General features: G+C 37.3%; 1 protein-coding gene across 5 annotated transcripts in view; it reads right to left on the bottom strand.

Annotated features, from left to right (window-relative positions):
• b3gnt2b (UDP-GlcNAc:betaGal beta-1,3-N-acetylglucosaminyltransferase 2b) overlaps nt 1-19,723 on the bottom strand; it is a 29,445-nt gene extending 9,722 nt beyond the window's left edge. Inside the window, exons 1-2 of one of the 5 annotated variants that reach the window (XM_079852723.1) lie at nt 19,657-19,723; nt 724-854 (exon numbers count right to left, since the gene is read on the bottom strand). The gene's annotated coding sequence lies outside the window, so the exon portion shown is untranslated. Of the gene's footprint in view, nt 1-723; nt 855-8,831; nt 9,094-10,028; nt 10,305-18,921; nt 19,342-19,656 lie in introns of those variants that run through there. The other 4 variants (XM_079852722.1, XM_079852721.1, XM_079852720.1 and 1 more) reach the window with 4 other exon arrangements.
• Between the last annotated feature and the right edge of the window lie 2,740 nt (nt 19,724-22,463).

Here is a 22,463-nt window from a genome sequence, read left to right as displayed (position 1 = left end):
TATCTTGTGTACCTAATATTTATCCAAATGAGTCAATATTAAATCAAATCACAATAATTGAATTGAAATAATAAAAAAGCATAGCTTACCAGAAATTGTACCATGTAAACATTGTAACATGTTGTCACTAAACCTAATAAAATTCATTTTAGTTACTAAAATGTTAGTGACAATCACGATACACTTTTTGTGATGCAATTATTATTTTTTTACTCAAAAGTTGGCAGCTATGGGAACAGCGTTGTATCCGAGTGCAGGGGTAGTCTAGTTTTACACGTATGGGATAAAGGACTAAATTTAGAGTGGCCTCAGGGGCCAGCTGGCCTCTGGGATCAGTGGTGATTTAAAGACTACATATGTCCCTGTCAGTGACAGAGAGCCATTTATTTTCAACGAGAAACAACATTATCTGTATGTTTTGACTTAAATGCATAATACCAATTTCCTTGGTTTCATATTTCTGAAATATGCGTTTCTCATTTTAAATAAATTATGATTAAATACTGTATACAATAAAACTTAATTTCAATATAATTAAGTCATTTATGGTCATTAAACTGTATTCTATTATATAAATATCAACATCAGTCACCTTGCTCTCAAAGTATCAGCAATGGACAAGTAAAAAAACACAATGAAATCAATTGATTGTACAATTGATAAAATCAAAATGATTTTTTTATAAAGTGAAATTACTCTGGGCCAAAGTGTGTACATGTTTACCTGTGCACAGGTGAGACGGAGGAGGGTCCAGGTGTACGGTGCTCAGCTGCTAGCAATTGTTTTTAGCCCATCCTGACAAACTGGCAGATCAAATCACAGAAACAAGGATGATGTGGCGAGGAAATCCGAGTCTGAGGAGAAAGAACAACAGACATGTTTTGCTGCTGCTGCTGTAATAATGGTTACATGGAACATCAGAGCCTGAAACAGCAAGAGTAAACACGGTCTGTTCACACACATGGATTAGATCAGGTAGTCTGACCTGGGCAAGTATTTGTTGACATTGCTTGAATTGATCAGAAGAGAGAAAAATATCAGTTTAATCTTTGAGTGACTGAAGGTGTGTGTGTTCAAGCTACAAGCTAAACAAGTTTTCACAGTCTCTTCTGCTGTGAATAAATGATATTTATTTTTTCACAGATTTTTATGGCTTAATCAAACTTGTAGGGTCATTAAAACAAATATCCCCTCCAGACATTACATTATTTCACTGTGTGTATGCATGTATTATTATTTTTATTATTTTTTTTAAATGTAAAGGGAAGAACAAAACACTAAACTTGCTTAAAGGGGGGGTACAATGGTGTTTCATGTATTCAGAGTTGTTTACAGTGTTAAAGATATGGATTCTCATGCTTAACATGGCCAAAGTTTTTAAAAAATATTTTGGACGAATAACGGAGAATTTCTGTGCCGAAAATCTTACTTCCGGGTTGGTACAAGTTTCGGCTGTTTTTTTTTCGACCGTGGATCTAATGACGTAGACCAGAGTGGAACTCCTTATATGAGCATTTCTCCCGGAAAAGCGCGGCCGCGCACACGTCGACCAGAGGAGAGCGAGACCGCGCACATCAACGCGCTTCAACAGGAAATCATCGGCAGCGCTGCATAGTGTCTCCAAAGTGTGTTTTTGGATGTGAGGGAAAGCTTACCAAAGAACCCAGCGTTAGGAACAGTGGATGCAGATTGTTGTGTAGTTGTGTAGACTGTTTGTTCCCTGCATTTCGACGATGAATGTTTTATAAACAAAGCCCAGATCGACGGCTCTGGCTTCGCCCACACGGCCCGCCTCCAGACGCTCGGGTTTTTCCGGAAAGACTCGGTACAGCCTATCTTTCTTTTATAAATATAATAAAACTAAAGACTTTTTGGAGATATGAAGGATGCTATACTACTCTATAGGTACTCAAGATTAACAGGAGATTGAGTGAAAATGAGCATTTCACCCCCCCTTTAAGGTATTTATCTAACAAAATTATTTGGCAAAAAAGGGCAGCTACAGATTTGATTTTACCATGCAAAAAAGCATACATTGACTACAACATTCTCATTTCTATTAGCCTATGCAATAAGGCAACGTCAGGGAAGCTGAAGTTCAGTAGATTTACAACTTCTTGTTAAAAGATGCCCTGCAGGGCTAAAAAATACTTTTGAGGGCACTTATGACTTGTGCAAGAGCTGCAATCCAGGCATTCAGTACATTTGCTCCTACTTAGTGCACTTACGGTCAGAGAGAAACTGTAAGCGTCCCCAGGAGGTGAAGTCTCTTATTAATAATTAACACTACGTTTGCTGTGTAAACAATGAACTGAATCTCTCCGTGCCTCACATCACCAGACTAAACACTCAGACAGATCCATTCACAAACCCTTTACAAACTGTTTAACTCCAGCTGGATTGTAAAAGTGAACAGACAATGCATTTACTGTTGAATTTCAAGAATATTCCTGATTTGTTTTTCCTGATTCCTGGTTTACCAACAGCTAATGGTTAATAAAGACACTTAAGCAATTGTGCACAAAATGCACAGTAGAAACCATAGCAGCTAGTCAATGGTAATTACAAATAGGACAATACAACATGGGGTGGTAGATATAATGCGATGCTGCTGCATATGCATTTGGCATGTTATATTCCAGTATGTATTTTTGGTAAATGTTTTTTGCACGCATGTTTGCTTGTCTGTTTTGCATTCTGGTCCCCTAGGATGAGTAGCGGCACCTGATGTTATATCTATTTTTGGACAGGTATCAGCAGGCGGGACAGATTTACATTTTCTTACATGTGAGAAAAGGTGAAGAATGTGAATGTAAAGAGAAATAACAGCACAGGACATGTCCTGAACAAGTCAAAACAAGAAAGAACCTGTCGTTATGTTGTTCGACACAATGCAAAGCAGAGTTGATCACAGCTGCCAACCAGCGTCACGAACACAGAATTCTAATGGCATACACTGATAAAAATGATTGTGGTTAAGTAAATACTACAGAATAATGCAACATGAAAGAGTTAGTTCAGGCAAGAATTAAAAAAAATAAGTCAATTCTATAGGCTATTAGTACTCAATTCAAGCGTGTAGAAATTAAAGCGTAAATATCAACGTTATAAAATTAAGTAAAATTACTCAACTTTTCTTTTACTGATGTTCCCATCATGCACTGGGCCTTGAATAATTAATGAAGTTGATTTTTCACTGTTTTCCAGTGGTATTTACACGGTTTTATCATTGCTTTTGTTGTTAGGATTAGTAACTTGCCATTTTGTGACATTTGGAGTTCATTTTCTACTTAAAATGAGACATTCAAACACAAACTATACATCAAATGTTACCCTCATTGTGTCTACCAAGTAATGAGGTCTCTGTGTTCACGTGAAGTGTAATTTCTGATAAGTAGATACGGTGTCTCACACAATATCTATTGTATTATTTACTTGGATGTTTCTAAGTAAAGCATATACTTTAAAAGTGTGGTTTAATTCAATGTTATAAAACGGATAGTTCCAGTCCTTGATTCTGATTGGTTGAGCCGTGTTCGAAGCCGTTGTAAATTACTCAACAAACATACACCTGTGACCGCATTACATTAGTATTACCAGAGACAATTTATATAAGAGACATGCCACTTCCTCAATCCTCAATAGAACTATATAAGGAAAACCCGTAACGGCAAAGATGGCGGTTGTATGAACATGTCCCGCCCCTCCCGCTGGAAAGCCAATCATCTGCTTTTAACAGTCAAGCCGCGAAACATTTAAACCTATCGTCTGGTTCCACTGACGCATGCGCACAGTTGATGTTTTGCGACAGCGGAAACGATTTGGGGACAGCGAGTTGTTGTGTGTGCAAGATCAGTGACAGGGCGCATATTTAACTGAAAGAACCATATGGAAAGGACAAGCAGAGAGGGAGAGCCCCGGTCGCGCGCGTGCTCTCTCTCTCTCTCTCTTTCCGAAGCCAGGCGAAAGTGTAAACAAGACTTCACCGTCTCCAAATTAAACGCTGTCTTGCTCTCTCTCCCGCACGCATATTAAACAAAATAAAACGACATGATGGTAAAAGGTCGGAAGACCTAAGTTTCATGTTGGAGCATTCGGAGATTTTTTTCCCCCTTAATTACCGCTGGGTGTGAATTGTGCTAAAATACGTTGCCTTATCTTCTCTGAAATGCATTCCGCACATTCAGCTGACATAAAATTACTCTAAATAAACGAAAAAACCTATCCAGTGATGTAATGTTTTCTGTGTTGACAATAACCTTGTGGGATGTCCATGTCCTAACTGCTGGGATAATCACACAACCGTATGACACGTCCAATTTGCGAACTAATGATTCATTTGAACCGATTCATTTTAATGAATAGTTAAAACAACTGATCTATACAATATATCTATACTATATATTGTTATTACTGATAAAGTGCAAACCTGCTTATATTTACATTGAATATGCACTGTAACACTGCCTGTAACACTTTAAGATCAGACCTGTGACCCACCAGTTGAGAGCCACTGTTCTAGTTCACAAATGATAAACAAGAAACCATGAAGCAAAAACTGTGACGTGTATGAATGAGAACAGAGCAAACTATATTTAGCTCCAGTACAGTTTAGAAGCACTGTCTTTTATTCATCCTCACTGATGATAATCTCTGTGTGACTTCCAGTCCACTGACATTTTAGGAGATTAATGTCACACATGAATAAAAATGTTTGGGGCTAAACAAAAAGCAAACCGGTCACTCTGTGATGAACTATCTTGGCTAAGGTGCATGATGACTAAACTTGTGTGGATTAAATCAATATTAAGAAGGGAAGGTTTGCAAACTCATCTGTGTATAGAGATCAAACACCCTTAGAAACTGATCACAAACACATCAACTCAAAAAGATGGACAGAAAAAAAAGAACACTGCTTTTATGCGCATTTTGAAGTATCGCAGAAAATAGTGATGGAAACGGCAAAATTCAGAAAAAAATTCCTTAAGTCGCAAAAAAGTTTACACGCTCCCTTGAGGTGGTATTTGACTTGTGCGAAAAAGAGTTAATGTGAATAATAGGTGATGGAAATGCATTTGCCGAATAAATTCTGACATAGTGAACATTAAACCCACTTGACTAATCGGATGTTTCTGCTGATGGTGTTTTTGGATGGTAACCCAGCTAATGAGGTTGGGGTTTGGACCAGGGTCCAAATGACTAAATTTTCCTCAACACAAACAATGTCTCAAAATGAAGACCTAGGCCCTACACTACTATTAAGAAGTTTGGAGTTGGAAGATTTATTTGAATGTTTTTGAAAGTTTGTTTTGAATCTCTTTTGCTTACCAAGGCTGCATTTATTCAATTAAACATACAGTAAATACAGCAATATTATGAAATATTTTACAATTTCAAAACTGTTTTTAATACATTTTAAAATGTAATTTACTCCTGTGATGGCAAAGCTGAATCTTCAGCAACCATTATAGTTTTGTGGAAACCACACTTTTTATTTTCAGGATTATAGAAACTTCAAAATAACAGTATATTTACTTGTCTTTATGGTCACTTTTGATCAATTTAATGCAAAATAATTTTGTCATATATATAAAAAAAAAAGAATTACCCCAAACTTTTGAATAATAGTGTATGAAGGAAGAAATGAGAATAAAAATGACATGGGCTTATTCACATACACAGCTTGGCAACATGAAACAAAAACATGATCTCCCCTTTAACAGTCTAATACATGTGAAGTCACTTCAGAGCAGATTTCCTGGAAGAGGATGAATTCTCCATCACTGAAGCTAATTGTCAGGAATTGGGTGGAGTACTTCCCATGTGGCAGCTAAATGGAATGCATGTGACCAAAACAAAAGTACATGAAAGTGTGAGGGATCTTAAAAACACATCCGAGGAACACCGCCAGGAAGGTCCCCCACCCACCCCAGCCAACAGTCCTTATGAAACTGACTGCATGTTCGCGGTTTTCTCACAAAATAAGCCACTGCATTGATCACAACCTGTAGGTTGCTTTGAAAATGCTTAGGTTTAAAAGGGGTAGAATGAGACAGGCTAACATCTTGGGGGCACAAGCGTACCTTGAAGGGCATTCCTTGAGTCATTATGAGTAAAACTCCAAGGGATTTTCCCTAGTTAGTCAAAAAACCCACTGACGCAAACTGAGCACTTGGTCTTCCTACCCCTCCTGCTCACCATGCAGAAGCACAAGAAAAGAAAAAAGTGCTCCTAGAAGTAATACTTCATTACTTCTAACATCTTTTTTCTTTTTGGAGTCATACAGAAACCATTTCAGTCTTACCTCTCAAAACAAAAGTTAAAGTCCAAATGAACTGCCACAACCTAAAAGGCCTAGTATGAGGGTTGTGCTAAGCTCAGACTTGATGAATACTACATTCCCTGAGAGCATGCAATCTCTCTATAATGAAGCTAACGTTTTACACACTATAGTGAAAACCAGGCAGGAATGAACCTCATTCTGACTCCAGAGTTAAAATCCCTTAGAGGGACAGGCTGTAAATGGTTACCATTATTGTGTGGATGTGTCATGCAATTCAAGGGATATTCACCCAAGAAATTTAAATGTGGGATGCCTAAATGTCAGTTAAGAAGCTTTTGCTCAGGGCTCCTGTGACCACAAAACACAAGCACATACGATATGAGTGGGAAACTATTAAGATACTACTACAGGAAAAATATGTAATATTATGAGTAAACAAGTAAATGATTTAGGGATAGGTTTTTTTCCCCAATGTTTCCTTTCAAATACTCGATCAATAGAACAAATACATGAGTATATTATTTTAATTAAAACATACTTTTGACTAAAATGCATGTTTGAGCTGTTTTAACTGAAAGCAACTTGCACTGACATACCTTGAAAAACATCAGCGGACTCAGCGCCATTGTTTTGTCTCAAGATGCACATAAGTAATGTTAGGCTATTTTCTAAGTTACATTTATAGAAGCTACTTAATACCCTAATTAAACTAAGGCCTATACCTGGCTTAATATAAGCCCTGTCTGTGAAACCGGGCCTTAAGGCCCATTCACACCAAACAATAAATATAACGATAACTATATTTGCATCCACACTAGCAGACGATATCGTTCTGTTTATTCTAAGCATGTGCTTATCTTTTGCTTTAAATGCTTGAGTTCGTTATAGCAGGAATGATTCTGAATGGCTGTCGATGTTTTTATCGTTCATCAGCTGGGGAAAAAATCATTCTGAAAGTGATTCCAGCGATATCATTTCTCTGTGTCGTTTTCCTTATAGCTGTGGTGTGGCCTCTGCTATTCTGTAATACTGAGAACAATTTTAGAACTATATCTTCATCATTATCTTTTATAGTTATCGTTTTTGGTGTGAACGCCTTTAGTCTGGGACTAGGCATATAGGTCTGTGGCATAGGCAGGCCTGTGAAACCAGGGGATAGTTTCTCAATTTGCTGGTATGATATGCTCACCCAACACCAGCAGACTGCAAAGTACCGCTCAAAATGCCAACATAACCAATCATCAAAAAGAAATATATACATGACTATAAGACGTGCAATCATTTTTATCATAGGTCACTGCTTTCACTTTCGAGTACTCCCAAGTAGGATGTAGGACTAGTAGAATGACTTTCTTTTTCCAGGATCTCTCTTTCTTCTCTGTGAAAGGTCATTCAGAATCAAACAGGTCTAAAGAAATTTTCCTTTAAGTGGCCACTGATTTAATCTTTGTCAGCCTTTTCTTTTTTTTTGCCTCTTCAGGGCACAGTCTGAACACATTTAGATTACAAGATTAGAAGTATTACTGATGAAAGCAAACACTTAATGTCATTAAAAAAAAAACTACTTTTAACTGACAACTGTAACAACAAATAAAGCTTTTATGGAAACAGGAAGCAACAATCATACGTTATATTATGAAGAATTATTATGGCTGGATTTATAGAGGGGAAGAACAAAACTGGAAGAGTTTAGAGGTCATTTAATTGACCAGTCGAACTTTGTTTCCCTAAAACTATTAATTGACAGTCTGATTCACTGTCCACCTGACTGAGTGCAGGAGTCACAATGCAAACCACATGCAAACAAGGAGCATACCAAAAAGCTGTTAAAAGTGTTTGGGTAAAACGTAATGGAGATTAAATGATGCATTTAGAAGTTAAACGGGAAGAAGAATGTTCCTGTTCATTCCATGAACCAAGTGAGCTGTGCTAAACAAACAGTTAGGCCTACTCCATATACCAACTTTGAAAGTAAATTCATTCAACGTACAGGCACGATTAGGCAGGTCACAACCTGATAAAGATCACAAGTGGACTACAAGCTAACGAGGTTTCAAGCAAATCACAATTATAGCCTAATTTAAAATGTATAACAGGGAACAAATTATATCCATTGTTATGAACTAGCCTACTATTAAACCTAATTTGATTTGACATCTAACAAAGATGTGTGTACAAAACATAGCCTACACCGTACGCAGTTTCCACGGGCATGCACCCTGTCAATGACTACATTTAGACTGTTATGGAGTAATTATTTCTCTGAACCAGCTTACAAGATGCTTGAATTTCCTGAAGATGTTTACTAGTTTTTATCCAACATTATGCAATCTGTGATTGTAGCTACTCTCTCACCAGGTGACGCCACACAGCAACCAAGCGAACTTTACTTTTAACCGGGGAAATGCTGAAAACAAGCCCACAGACACTTTAACTTGATCAGAAACAGTATTTGTAAATTGTAACCGCTCACACCTTTATTTAAACAAAGCTGTAGAGCAAATAAAATGCGGATTGTTTTAGCGGACCTGCTAACGTCAAAACTCACCCGCACGCGGAGGAAAGTCTCGCGCTCCTTACACAACATGAAAGTTATAACCGGAACACACAGTCTTCAAACATCTTGCTATCAAACAGCGAACCCGAATTGATTGAATGCAACACTTCAGCCAAAATCTTTGTAAAGGTCATCATTACCTTTCAGCTCCAGCTGGGAGAGAGCGTGTTCACATCCTGCCTGTCTCCAGATCCATGATGCATGCAGCCACTCCCCCCATTTCAGGGTAAAAAGCACAGGGCGGGGTAACAACCTACCTCACTATTTACCGCACTATTTACCAAACATTCACTTTGTTTACAGAGCTCTGTTCATCACTGGAATGAAAACGTGATTAGGCCTACCTGGAAGGGGTTTCTTGTGGCCTACTACAACTGGTTGATTTATTTGGGGTTCAGGAGGCTAAAGGTTAGGGTTAAATTCTGGCGAAAAGGTAGTAAAATACGTGTTTTGGAACTTGCAGTTGTCTCTAACTAGTCACTTTGTTGGTAGACCATCTTGGATCAGCAGTAGGCTAAACCAGCTACCATTTCACCACGTTTAAAGGACCAGCTAAATAAACTGGATTTTCTAACAGGGAGTAGCCTAATGAGCTGTTAATTTAGTTTTTTCACTGCCACCCCAAAACTCATCTAACTACCTCGACCAGGATGGAATACCAGATATAACCAGCTAACCAGTTTTTCACCAGGGATGTGTTGAAATTCACAGGGCTCTGCTGAATTCCCTGCACCAAGTTGGCTGAAGTAGCCTATAAGGTCAGATGTTATGCATGACTCTGCTGTCAGTCACAGGGGGAAACAAGTCATGTTTTTTTAATAAATCTCAGTTTCCATTGTTTGCTCACCACAGACAAAGTTGTTCGTGCTGACACCTGTTGTCTTCACACAAAAAGTATATGTTCATGTTTGTTATTCTTTCTTTTCTATTAGTTCATATTACAGTTCAGTTCACAAGTTTATCCTTTCCAAATAGGATGTCTCATTAGGAACAATAGATGTGTTAGAAGGGCGTGAGGTGAGGGAGATGTGCTGATAGGTTTCTCTCTGTTTAGTTGTCATCAGAATACACAGGTGGGGCTTTATCTGTGACTACAATAAACAGTAAGCTGTAAGTTCCTCACAGGTTTCCTGAGGAGCATCATATGAATCCACCAAACAACGTTGAGAAAGTATAAACAGCCCTTACCTCATTCCGATTATTCTTGTGGCATTCCTGCTCCACCCTACCTTTTTTTTTTCAGTAGTCTTGAATGCAAGACCTTTCTGTATGTAAGAAAGTAAGAGTCAGTAGTCACACCACACACGATCAATTTGATTTAATTAGTGACCCAGAAATAGTGCAGAATCCTAAATATTTCTTATTCATGTTTCTTTATCATTTTTCAAAATCCTAAACTTTTTAAATCTCAAATCTTCAAGGAGGTTTCAGACTTTTGGACACTACTCTATACGAATGTGAAATGGAGACTGAAGACCAACCTCTCTTTTACCCCACTGAGTTAAAAATAGACTTCCATATATAGACTCTAGACCACATAAGATATAGGCTAAGAATGCCCCCTAACATCTGTCAGTCATGTCTGCTGCATCATTTCTGGGTTGGTTGTTTGCATGCCAGCCACGCAGGCAGCAACCTTAGATGATCCATAGTTATGCAAAGACTGAACTGGTTATAGCATGTGGTATGCACATGGGCCAGACAGGGATCATAGACTCAAAAACATCCGCACCAGTGATCTATCAAAAGGCCCTTCATTTACATTTTGCTGAAATCTGAGAGGGTGTCTCAGTAAAACACTCCCACACACTGACCATTAACAACAGAGAGATGATTAAAACCATAGATAATACTGCACTGTTTTGCCAAGTTAAAAGGGTAGATGAGAGGAACTGAATGGCTCATTAGCGGGTGATAAAAGAAAGATGTCAAGAGTGCTCTGTTAGTGTGATTAGATTAGTTAGAGAGGGTCAGAGAGAATGTTCAAGCCTTGCAATTTTTACCCTCAAAATCTCATTGAGTTTATTCTCAGAGCCAAGTTTCCAAATTTAGGCTATTTCTAGACTAAACAAGTTTTTTTTTTTTTTTTTTTTTTTTTGATGATGATGTAGCATTTACTAGGCAAATAAAGGGATAGGTCACTCAAAAATGAAAATTCTGCCAGCACTTTCTTCAGTGGAACATTAGGGAGAAAATATTTAGAAACATCTCTCAGTGAACTTTTTAAACTCAAAGTAGTATGCACACATCCAAACATCACTTAAGCAGGGGCTTGATTAAAAGAAAACAGCTGAAATGCAAAAGAACCAGCACACTGCTATTTCTGCACCCAAATAAGTTTAATAAATTGCAACGTTTCGACCATAAGCAGTCTTCGTCAGGCAAAGAAAACAACAAATATCAACAACTCTTATATCAACATGATGAACAACCTGACAGGGTCAATCAGTGAATTAATCAAACATCCAATAAACCAATAAAATTCAACGGAAAAAAAATCTAAACACATTTTTAACAAAGATTTATATATATATATATATATATATATATATATATATATATATATATATATATATAGGTGTTGGCAATTATATGATAAGTGTCAATCGAAAGAAACGCAAATAGAAACATAAGAACATAAAGAAAACGCATGTGTATCAGTATATTGGATCCGTGTATTAGCTCTTAAAGTGACAGCAGCCTAATATAGGCCTATACCTGTCAGAGTTCACCGTTACCAGAAGCCAGTGATTATAGTTTATAAAGTTTTAAATATGTATATTTTTCTCACAAAAGCACATCGCTCCGCTTCAGAAGGCCTTTATTAACTCCCTGGAGCCGTGTGGAGTACTTTTATGATGGATGGAGGCGCTTTTGGGCTTCAAAATTTCAGGTTACTATTCACTCATAAGGCTTGGAAGAGCCAGGAGATTTTTTTAATATAACTCCAAAGTGTTTAGCTGAAAGAAGAAAGTCATATACACCTAGGATGGGTGAGTAAATTATAGGGTAATTTTCATTTATCGGTGAACCAATAAGAGTTCTGATGTGCAGCAAAAGATTGTTGAGCTTCACAAAATAGAAAGTGGCTGTAAGAAAATAGCTAAAGCATTGAAAATTCCCATTTCTACCATCAAGGCAATATTTAAGAAGACTTCTTTGTTCATATTTACCAAGGGTAACAATAATTCTGACCAGGACTGTATTAATATCTACAGGCGTTCAAGTATGTGAGGTCATGTGAAAGGATATGTTCTGATTGTGTGTGTGTGTGTGTGTGTGTGTGTGCGCGTGTGTGTGCGTGTGCGTGAGAACATCCTGTTGTTTTGAAACTAATATATCATGGCAACATATTATAAAATAAAATGTTAACGCAGTGTAAAACAATTAAGTAAAATGTCAAGCCTCCACTGTTCTCTGTCAACACTAAACCTTCTGTATAACAAACGTATTCTACTGTAATCAAAGAAGCAGTTTCCTGGAGCAATGTCCACAATAGTTTATATGGTGGGATTTTAACAGTACCCTAAAGTTTTAGGTCATGTCTATGTGAGACTGAACCTGCAATCTGTGTGTGTTTGTTAGCAGACCATTTCCATTACAATAAGGCTGCCACCTCAAACCAAATTTGTGTCTTTAATCTTGACCTTCAAAAAAATTCAGGAAAAAAGAACCAATAAAAAAAAGAAAGAAATATGAAAAATAAATGTGCCTTTCTCCCAAAAAATATGTTTATCAAATGTACAAATTAAAGTAAGATGAACATATAGAAAATGCTTCCGGGGGTTTTCTTTTTTGCTTTGTTTTTTTTGGTGAAAGTATGTCTAGGTGTGTAATGGAGACCATTAGAAAGAGCTGTGTGAGTAAACCTCACTCTCCTGGCCTCAAGGGGTGCACTAGCAACCTAGCATCCTTGTTTGAGCGCACGCCTACCATGCCTAAAACGCTGATTTGAATCCAGGAGTGCATCTGGACAAAATCTGCCGATGACAAAAATGCACACTTATTATCTCTTAACCTTCCCTTAAGCCCAGACTCAAACCTTAAAACCAAACATTAGCAGCAAATATTTCCATGCTTATAGTGCATTCACTGTTTTAGTAGAGGCCCAGTTAACCATTGCAAAACTCTGTCTGGAGCTCCCAGGGAAAAGAATAAATGACGATTAATACACTAAAAAATATTGGGTTGTTTCAACCCATGTTTGGGTCAAATATGGACAAACCCAAGCGTTGGTTAAAATGTTTTAATTACATTTTAAACCCAACGGTTGGGTCCATATTTGCCCCAAACTTGGGTTGAAACAACCCAGAATCTTTTAGAGTGTATTAATTCTGAACATTTATACTTCAGTTGTGTGTTGTATAAAATTGTAAATGCAGTCTTATATATTTAAATAATTCCTGAGCATACCATCGTACAGACCAATACCACAGAATCTAAAATTGCACATGGCTTGGCTGTGGTTATTGTCGTTCTTGTCTGATTTCTGTGGAACTCAGGGGTAGTTTCAAGGAAATATCCACCGATGTGTCTTCACAGCTTGCGTGCATGTTTGATTATCAAACACACAAAAATTTATTTACTTCAAAATATTTGTATTCATGACCCACTTTTGCATTATTAGATTAAGCATTAAGCAAGGTTAAGATGTTAATCCACCAAGACATGCTGAGAAGAACAAAATGTGCTTTGTTCTCTGGTCTTGTGGCCAGCTCTCCTCAAAGGCCATTAAGCACTGAGCAACTCTGTGCTGTTTGTTTTGCTTGCTTACATGTACTCAGTACAGTAGAATTCCAAATGTTGTTGGTTCTATGAAACCCTGTAACCATAGAGATGATAAGGAAGAGAGCATTATTATCACCAGGGGAGACAGAACCACGGAAACGGAACGAGGGACAATGAGTTTGTGTTCTGTACACAAGGCCCCTCCTTAAGCATTTTCAAAGAAAACCCTGTCGTCCCTTTCTGATGAATTATGTTGCATTGTTCCAAGACAAATCCATACCGAGACCTTCTGTCATCTCAGAAGTGTGAGAAGGTTTGTTGTTTTTTATGAGCGCTCAAAGCATTGAAAGCTGCCTAGATACAATACCAAGCCTTTAAACAAACACGCAGATATACCAATGAGTGGCAAATCCTACGAATTTTATGAGGTGGCTAATTCGTACCAATTCATACAACCTCACTCGTACCAATTCGTACGATTTTTGCTAAATCGTACATATTTTACGAGTTGCCAAATTCGTACGAATTACCTACCCCTGACCCCACCCCTATACCCATCACGTGGGTTTAGACAAATCGTACAAATTCATACGAATTAGCCACCTTTTAATCACTCGTGAGATAGCGTTGTTTGGATACACAGAGCAAAAGACAGACTGCTGTTTACCATTTGAGACCATTAGCTCTGTTTTCTCCTAAGGCTTGTCTTTTTAATAGACAATAAGCACAGACTATTACGGTAGGCCTAATTTTCTCCATGACAAAAATATCCTCATCATCTAAGCTGTCTGTGGTCATACAGTGTGTCACATGTGCAAAGTGAGCGTTGTGGTACCGCTTTCAGTTGCTAAAGAGGTTTATTTGGGCTTTTCATTTACACACTACCGTTCAAAAGTTTTGGGCCAGTAAGACTTTTAAATGTTTGTGATATCTATTTTTTATCGACCATATTTTTAAGTGTTACCAAACAATGACGCAAATAAACACCACTGTGATACAGTAAAAACAGTAATATTGTAAAATATTATTACATTTTAAAGCAACTATTTTCTATTGTAATATATTTCAAAATGTAGTTTATTGCTGTGATGGCAAAGCTGAATTTAATGCTTCCTTGCAGAATAAAAGTATTGATATCCTTTTAAAAACATTGATTTCCTTTTTTAGATAAGGGATATAAGGGAATACATGAATAATAATAATGACAATTTTATGCTTATATAAAAGCAAAAAGGTAAATCAGTTGTCTTTCACTTTCAGGTGCTTGTCAATACCAACATATAATTATTTGAATAACATAAAAAATAGCAATGTTATTATATGGCGACCAGATATTGATATAATATCATATCATATCACCATGTCCATACTGATTCCCACCCCTATCATGATGTTCATGATTTTAGATCTGGGACATACTGTAAGTTCCCAGAGGCATCTCTCTCTCTCTCTCTCTCTCTCTCTCTCTCTCTCTCTCTCACTCTCTCTCACTCTCTCTCACTCACTCTCACTCTCTCTCACTCTCTCTCACTCACTCTCACTCTCTCTCTCTCTCTCTCTCTCTCTCTCTCTCTCTCTCTCTCTCTCTCTCTCTCTCTCTCTCTCTCTCTCTCTCTCACACACACACACACACACACACACACACAGCAGGGTAGTGGTTCAGAATACAGAGACTTTGACAACAGAGTCCTTCTACACGATCTGCCACACCTTTAACTCATTAACGCTGATAAATAATGCAGCGCTCTCAGTGCATTTATTTCACTGTCAGTGTTGCCAGGACAACACAGCAACCACAGCATCTGCCACAGGAGGAGATGAAAAGATCAGTCAGAAGCAATCAGAAGGAAAAGATATTATTAAGAGAAGGGAACTATTGAATAAAAGAGCCAATTATATTCTAATTTTCCATAAAGTCATCAACATATAGACGTAAAATATCTCCCATCTCTGTAATTCAGTTTGAGAATCTTGCCATGTACCAGATGCCCCTTATCCAAAGCCAATTACAATTCACTATCCATGAACACAACTATACCTAGAGGAACCTGAGATTGCCGAAGAGCACAATGGTGATTGTGCTACCACCAAGCATCTATGCAGTTTTTCCTGCTTCTTTTGTGGTTCTTTGGTGTTAGTTTAGGATGTGACCTCACTCTGACTCAGGGTCAGTACCTCATCGTCTTTTGTAACATCAATCCACCAGATCTGCCGGATCTCCATACTGCTGACTATGGAGTGAAAAAAGAGCTTGTCTTTCAGCCTAGTCACTGAATCCAAGTGGGCGTTCTCAGTTCTCTCTGACACAGAGGACCAGCTGTCCTCAAGGGGAACAGTCACCTGTGCCTAAAGAATTTGGCAAAAATCTGCCTAAAACACTAGAACTTTATCTTCACACTGGCTGAACATGTATATCTGGAGCTGCATCTTTACAGGAAACCCTTACAAAAAAATAAGTATACTTCAAGTTTAACTTTTTTAAAGTAGCTATACTTAAGTAAAGTTCAAGAATATTTTTTAAGAACACTTTATGTATAAGTATATCAATGTACTAGTATACTTGTAAGTTTACTATTTCATTACCCCTAGGGACTAAATTGGCCCACTTTTTAGTGTCTAAATGTATACTTTAAGTGTAACAGTAAACTTCGAGTACACTGCAAGTAACTACGTTTTTTGTTTGTACAGCAACTATACTAAGTGAATGAACAGGTATACATTTACTTTACTAGTTAAATACATGTACAACACTTTTTTTAAGTTTGTTTGAAAGTACAGTTTGAAGAATTCTCTCAGTAAACTAGTTTAGTAGTTTTATACTGTTTTCTTTAAGTGAACTTAACATCATACATTTAGTTTACTATTTATATTTTGCACTTTAAGTATACTATGTTCCCATTTAGGTATTCATTTTTTATACTTGAAATGTATCTTTAACTGTAAGTAGATTTGAAGTAAATTCTTATGTACACTCCCAGTGGACTACACAAAAACTCACATAATCAGAATTAGGAACATAGCCTATCTGTTTTCTGTATAAATCTGTTTTCTTACAAAAATGTAAGTTTATAAGACAGTATGTAAATGTGAATAAGTATTTAATAGGCTATTCAATCAAAAGAGTAAACACAACTACAAGCCAAGTAGAATACTTAATTATACTTTTAATCTCAAATCAAAGATTGAATTTATATAGGGCAAATCTACTTAGACTTTTCTGTCAGTATAAGTCAAGTATACTTAAAGGAGAACTCCGGTCAATTTTAACATTGAGCTAATTTTTTTGTAAATTTGGAGTGCTGTCAATACAGAGAACAACGACAAAAATCGGTGTTGCCTACACCGTGTTATCCTCTTTTTAAAATTTGCACCCTGTTGACTTCAATGGGGCAAGTTTTAAACCTGCTTTTATCCTCTTAACATCCTTGATGTGTCATTACAAGTGCACAGCCAATGTGAGTGATTCCTTCAGAGTGAACACGAGTGGATCTGACTGCAGTAGATGTGAAAGATATGAATAAAAATGATGTTATTTCAGCCAGCGCACATACCTGTATTTACATCTGTTTTCGGTCGAAGTCCACAGTAGTCGATTGTCGAGTTGACGCGCGTGATCATAGGTACTAAACCTATGCGCGTGAACTCGACAATCAACTACTGTGGACTTCGACCGAAAACAGGATGTAAATACCATAGGTAAATACAGGTATGTGCGCTGGCTGAATTAACATCATTTTTATTCATATCTTTCACATCTACTGCAGTCAGATTCACCGTGTTCACTCTGAAGGAATCACTCAACATGGTATTTTTAGTTTAAAAGAAGTATACTAATAGCACACTTGAATAAACATATTTTTTGTAAGGGTATCTTCCAGTATAAGGTTAAGTTTAGAAGGAAATAAAGGCAAGTTAAGATGGTCGAGAGCTTTATTGCTGCTCATTATTCTATTATATTTTACACAGACAAAGATACGGGAAAATCAATAATTATTAGATGTGGTTTGGCCCTTCATTTTCAGTGAATACTAATCTAAAAGCAACAGCAGACAATGACATTCTAGAGACTTGTGTGCTTTTAATCATTTACTGACAATAGATTATAGAATTCTAAGAATTCCAAGATCATTTACTGAAAGTTCTAGTTTTGAAGGTCAAAAATCACAAATGAGATCTTTCATTCACATCTAATTTGAATTCTCTCTCAACCACTTTTCAGTAATGAGATTAATGCAGAGTAAATGGTCTTGCTTTTTCTGCTTCTCAGATTTATATAGTAAGCTCACTTGTTTTCTCTAGAATTACAGAAGATATCTCAAAATTAAAGTGTAACTATATACATAATGTTTCAATTTCAGTCAGACTAAACTAATAAATCATAATTTTCAATTTTCATCATCTATATAGTCCAACTGAAATCTGCCAGTCCAAACTTAAGGTAAGGTCACATTTACTGTTATTTACTCGTTTAGCTGTGCTTCATACATCGCTACAGTTGACCTTGAGCGCATACGCAGACAGACATGTGACGGACGCAATACAATCTGTATCAAGTTTTTGTTTTGTGCATGTACACTTGCCAGATTGAATACTTTAACTTGATTAAATGTACTTGTCGGTGTCACACATTGTGCTCAGATTTGCACGCACACACACACACACACACACACACACACACACACACACACACACACACACACACACACACACACACACACACAAAAACCTTCTGCAATCATATGTCATAGATTAGGAAGAATATGAACTCATTATCTGAGCTCTTCTATCCACATTAAGGTCATAGCTCTACTCCTTTGTCAACAATTCTAATTTATCTGGATTTTAAAGGTTTAGAAACATCTGAGACTAAATGAAACATGACTAAGAACTGCTTGAAGTCTCATGAGGTATGGAAATTAGGTCATCAAGGCTATTCATATATTTCATTATAAGCAGTACAAGATTCGGATCACATGTTTTATGAAGGAAATTGATCTGATGACTGCTTTATAAATAAACAGGGCATGCCACAATCCTAACATCCCAAGTCAACACAACATAAAGGGATTTCAGCACCAAATTTCCTAAAGAACATGAGACAACAAAAGGATTTCCAAAAGGTTAGCTGATTTAAAATGTGAACAATGAACTTTACACAGCACCACCCCTCTGCTTTCTCTCTCCCTTGTCCTCGCCTATATGCAGCACACAATCTCTATCCTGGAAAAGGAGAGTGAACCCATAAATATAAGCCCTTTTAATTTCCAGCAGTCATGTAAACAGGCCTGGGAAGATTCTTAATGTTCCATAGACAAAGAGAGAGGAAGAGGAAAGAGCGCAGTAGTTTACTCACTGTTTACTTTGTCCAGACTCCTCTCTCCAGCTATAAAAGGCAAAAGTCTTCAGCCTTGATCTCACTCCCAGCCAGCTGAACGTTCTTCACATGCTCTTGACCATGGCTTGACTTTTGTCAGTGTGTGTGTGTGGATTTGGTCTCGAATGCTTGCTACACAAGATACCCAGAAAGCCAGTATTGCAAGACACTATTTATGGAACCAACAGTGCCTAAACTACACACACCTAAAGGTCAGAGGGCAAACTCTCTTCAGAGTCTCCTCTTGATGGATTCACAGAGAAACAGACAAGAATTACACGGAGAGAATAGTTTGGATTCAGAATGTTCCTCAGAAAATGAAGCACCGTGGAAATTATCAAGGGGAGAGAAAGAGAGAGAGAAGAGAAAAGAGAAGGTCCCTGTGAGATCTAGAGCTCTGATTAAATCCGGAAAATAAAGGAAGCCTGTGTTCTTAGAGTAACCGGAAAATTACCCAAGAACACAATTATACAATTATGTGCAGTCAGTTTTCCATATCCAACAGCATAAGTCAAACCATGAGAAGTTATTTTTATGAAAATATAAAGCACAGGGAAGCACTTCTGTGCAGGACACATGGCACAAAAGAGACTACATTTAGATAGCAATCTTGTGAGAGAAAGAGAGTGAAACAAGACTGAGAAAAGTGAGATGAACAGTAAATGAGTAAAAATTTCAGTAAAAGATAATGAGTGAGAACGATCCAAGATATACCTGGGCTCAAATCCTCTTTCTGTTTCTGTTCTGGTGCTTTTGCCCATGATGTGGTTTTGAAGAGAACAGGAAGGAGTTCAATCATGCATGCAGCGTGTGCAGTGCATGTGCTTTTCCTTTTCTGTGGCTTCAAAGGGGAAATATACATTCACTGCAAAAAAAAAAAAAAAATCACAAGCATTTTAGTGCTATTTTCAAGTTCAAATATCGAAAATAAAATGATCAAGTACTTATTTTAAGGATGTTTCAATATTTTTACTGGCACAAAACACTAATTAAGAAAATGTTTTTGTGCTTTCTGACCCCACACATTTATAGTAGAGAGCGAGATATTGACTCTCCACTGACACACTCACACTTCCAAGTTAAAAATACACATTCATACATGTTTGGCTGCAGTGGGAGCAAGACTTGTTTACACAAACTGTCCTTTTACAGAACACAGGGCCCTTTCATATCCAGATTAGAACAAGAAAATCTCAGTCTTGTCCAAGAGCACACGTGACGTAACAGTGACACTCCACCCAGACGACGTTGCAGAGGGCGATCATCATTACGGTACCAGACTTCAGGATGACTGTGTGTTTATTGAAGTGCTCATATTTACCTACACAAGTCTATCAACATATTCTGTAACTTTCCATTATTAATTGCTGACCTTGAGTCAGGAATTTAGCTAATCATTGACTAATGTACTCTGGATTGTATGACCTGCACTGGAAAACTTTCTCACACACTTGTGTGAGAGCATTGTTTTGAGGAACTTGTGAGTATGGGTCACATCTACAAAAGTGTGATGTGACACCTTTAGGGAAGTGCAAAAAGAGGAACATTCAACTCAGTGCTCATAATCACATGGTTTACTTCACAAGTATGCAATGCAATACATAAACTCCTCAAACATTCGCAATGACCAAATGAGAAAGACTGGAAGTGAGGCAAACTTCTACCGTAATAACTGACAAATAAATAAGTGCAACATTTCACAAGGTGTAGTTTCACCCCTAAACTTTACACAAACTAAAAAAACTGCTTTAGTGTTCTTTTGCCCCTGTCTACTTACATGACGTATTTCCTGTATTTGGCCCAAGTGTTCAAGTAGGCATGAAGATTGAAAGTGTGTATATAACTAATGATTACCCGATGGGACACACTTATAGTGTTGCAAAAAAAAAAAAGTGTTTACAGATCTATTTTATTTTCAATACTTTGCATTGAAAATAAACTTCTAAATGTCTGTTCAGTAGTCGCTATGTAACTAACAAGACAAGATTTTAAAATTGTGGTGCTTAAGTGATAAAAAGCAGTTGCAAATGTTGTACAAAATACAGTCTACTCATCTTTGCACCAATAAAATGAGCACCAATTTATGTTTCACTTCCAAATTATAGGATATGTACTATCTAATCTAACTTACAGGGGAACCTTTTCCTTGACATCTCGCGATTTCGGGGCAAGTGAGTTCCCGAATATAATGCATAATGGGATACGTTTAGGCTCTATGGCCCTGTCCCAAATGGCACGCTTCATATGCACTTTTTGGCCATGTCTGTTAAGTCCATTAGGTTTCAGAAGGGTGCTCGCGAGCGCCGCCCTTGCGGTCGATATGAGCCCTCAATGCGCACTTTTGCCGAGCCCGTACTGGTGCGAGCTCCACAGCAGACTTCTTCCCGACAGTCAAAGCTCTGTTACATCACGAAAGTGCGGACTCGTAGGAAGACCACGAGTGTTTAGGGTGCCATTTGGGATAGGGCCTCAAGATAGAGTGGGTTTAGTGTGCATTATGGCCACTGCACTTTGGCATTTTTTAGACATGAGACAGTCTTGCGCACTTCCTTGCTGTCGCATACACACGCTCTCAAGTGGCCAGGACAGCAATATATAGGATATTTAGACAGGGCAATCGTCTCCATTTCACCTGGAAAATCACAACATCAGTATGAATACTTATAACGCCCCCTTGTGGACAATCCAAAATATTGGATCTTACTCACATTCATACATCAATTCATCAACAATGTCTTGCCAACTGCGAGAAGAACTTTTTTTTTTCCAACATTCAAGAGCTGCTGACAATCTGGAAATCTAGCTAGTTCTAGAAAATAGAAATCTCAGTTTAGAGGGAGTTAATGAGAAAAGACACCTAACTTAGATATTCTTGTAGTATGTAGTATGTTTCACAGTAAATCGCAGAGAGTCAGAATTGAGTGCATGTGTTTGTAATTACTTGTGGTAGCAGATGGATTGACAGACTGAAGTGTCAGATGTCTGATAACTCTAAGAGTGTGAAAACAGCTTCTTGATAAACTGATTAACCCTGAACACCTATGCACAGATTTGAACAGCTCGAACAAACACATTATATGAATTCAGAAATCAAATCACAATCTTGAGAATTGCATAATTACGAGAAATAAACTTTAAAATTTAAACTTTAAACTTTAAAAAATAAACAAATTTCAAGACACAGTCACAATTGTGAAAAACAAAGTTGCTATATTGTGAAATACAAAGTCATAATGAAATACAAATTATGAGAAATAAAGATGCAATTATGAGATATTAAATTGCAGTTATGAGAAATTAAAGTCTTAAGTACGAGAATATACTTGCAATTTGCACAATATTAAGTCCCGACTGCAAAAAATAGTCACAATTATGTTTTTTTTAATTATTTTTTTATCTAAACTGTGACAGTCTCACATTTTGAGTTTGTATCTGATCTGCTTTTCTGTTATGTTAATGCCTAAGTTTAATGGTTAGTTGTAATTATTTCTGTTTATCTTCCATTCCCTGCCTGTTTGTCA

This window comes from Squalius cephalus (genome assembly GCF_949319135.1).
Source record: "Squalius cephalus genome assembly, chromosome: 20".
Taxonomy (NCBI): Eukaryota; Metazoa; Chordata; class Actinopteri; order Cypriniformes; family Leuciscidae; genus Squalius; species Squalius cephalus.
Note: the sequence above shows the minus strand (reverse complement) of the source record. Positions and strands in the feature narration are given on the sequence as shown.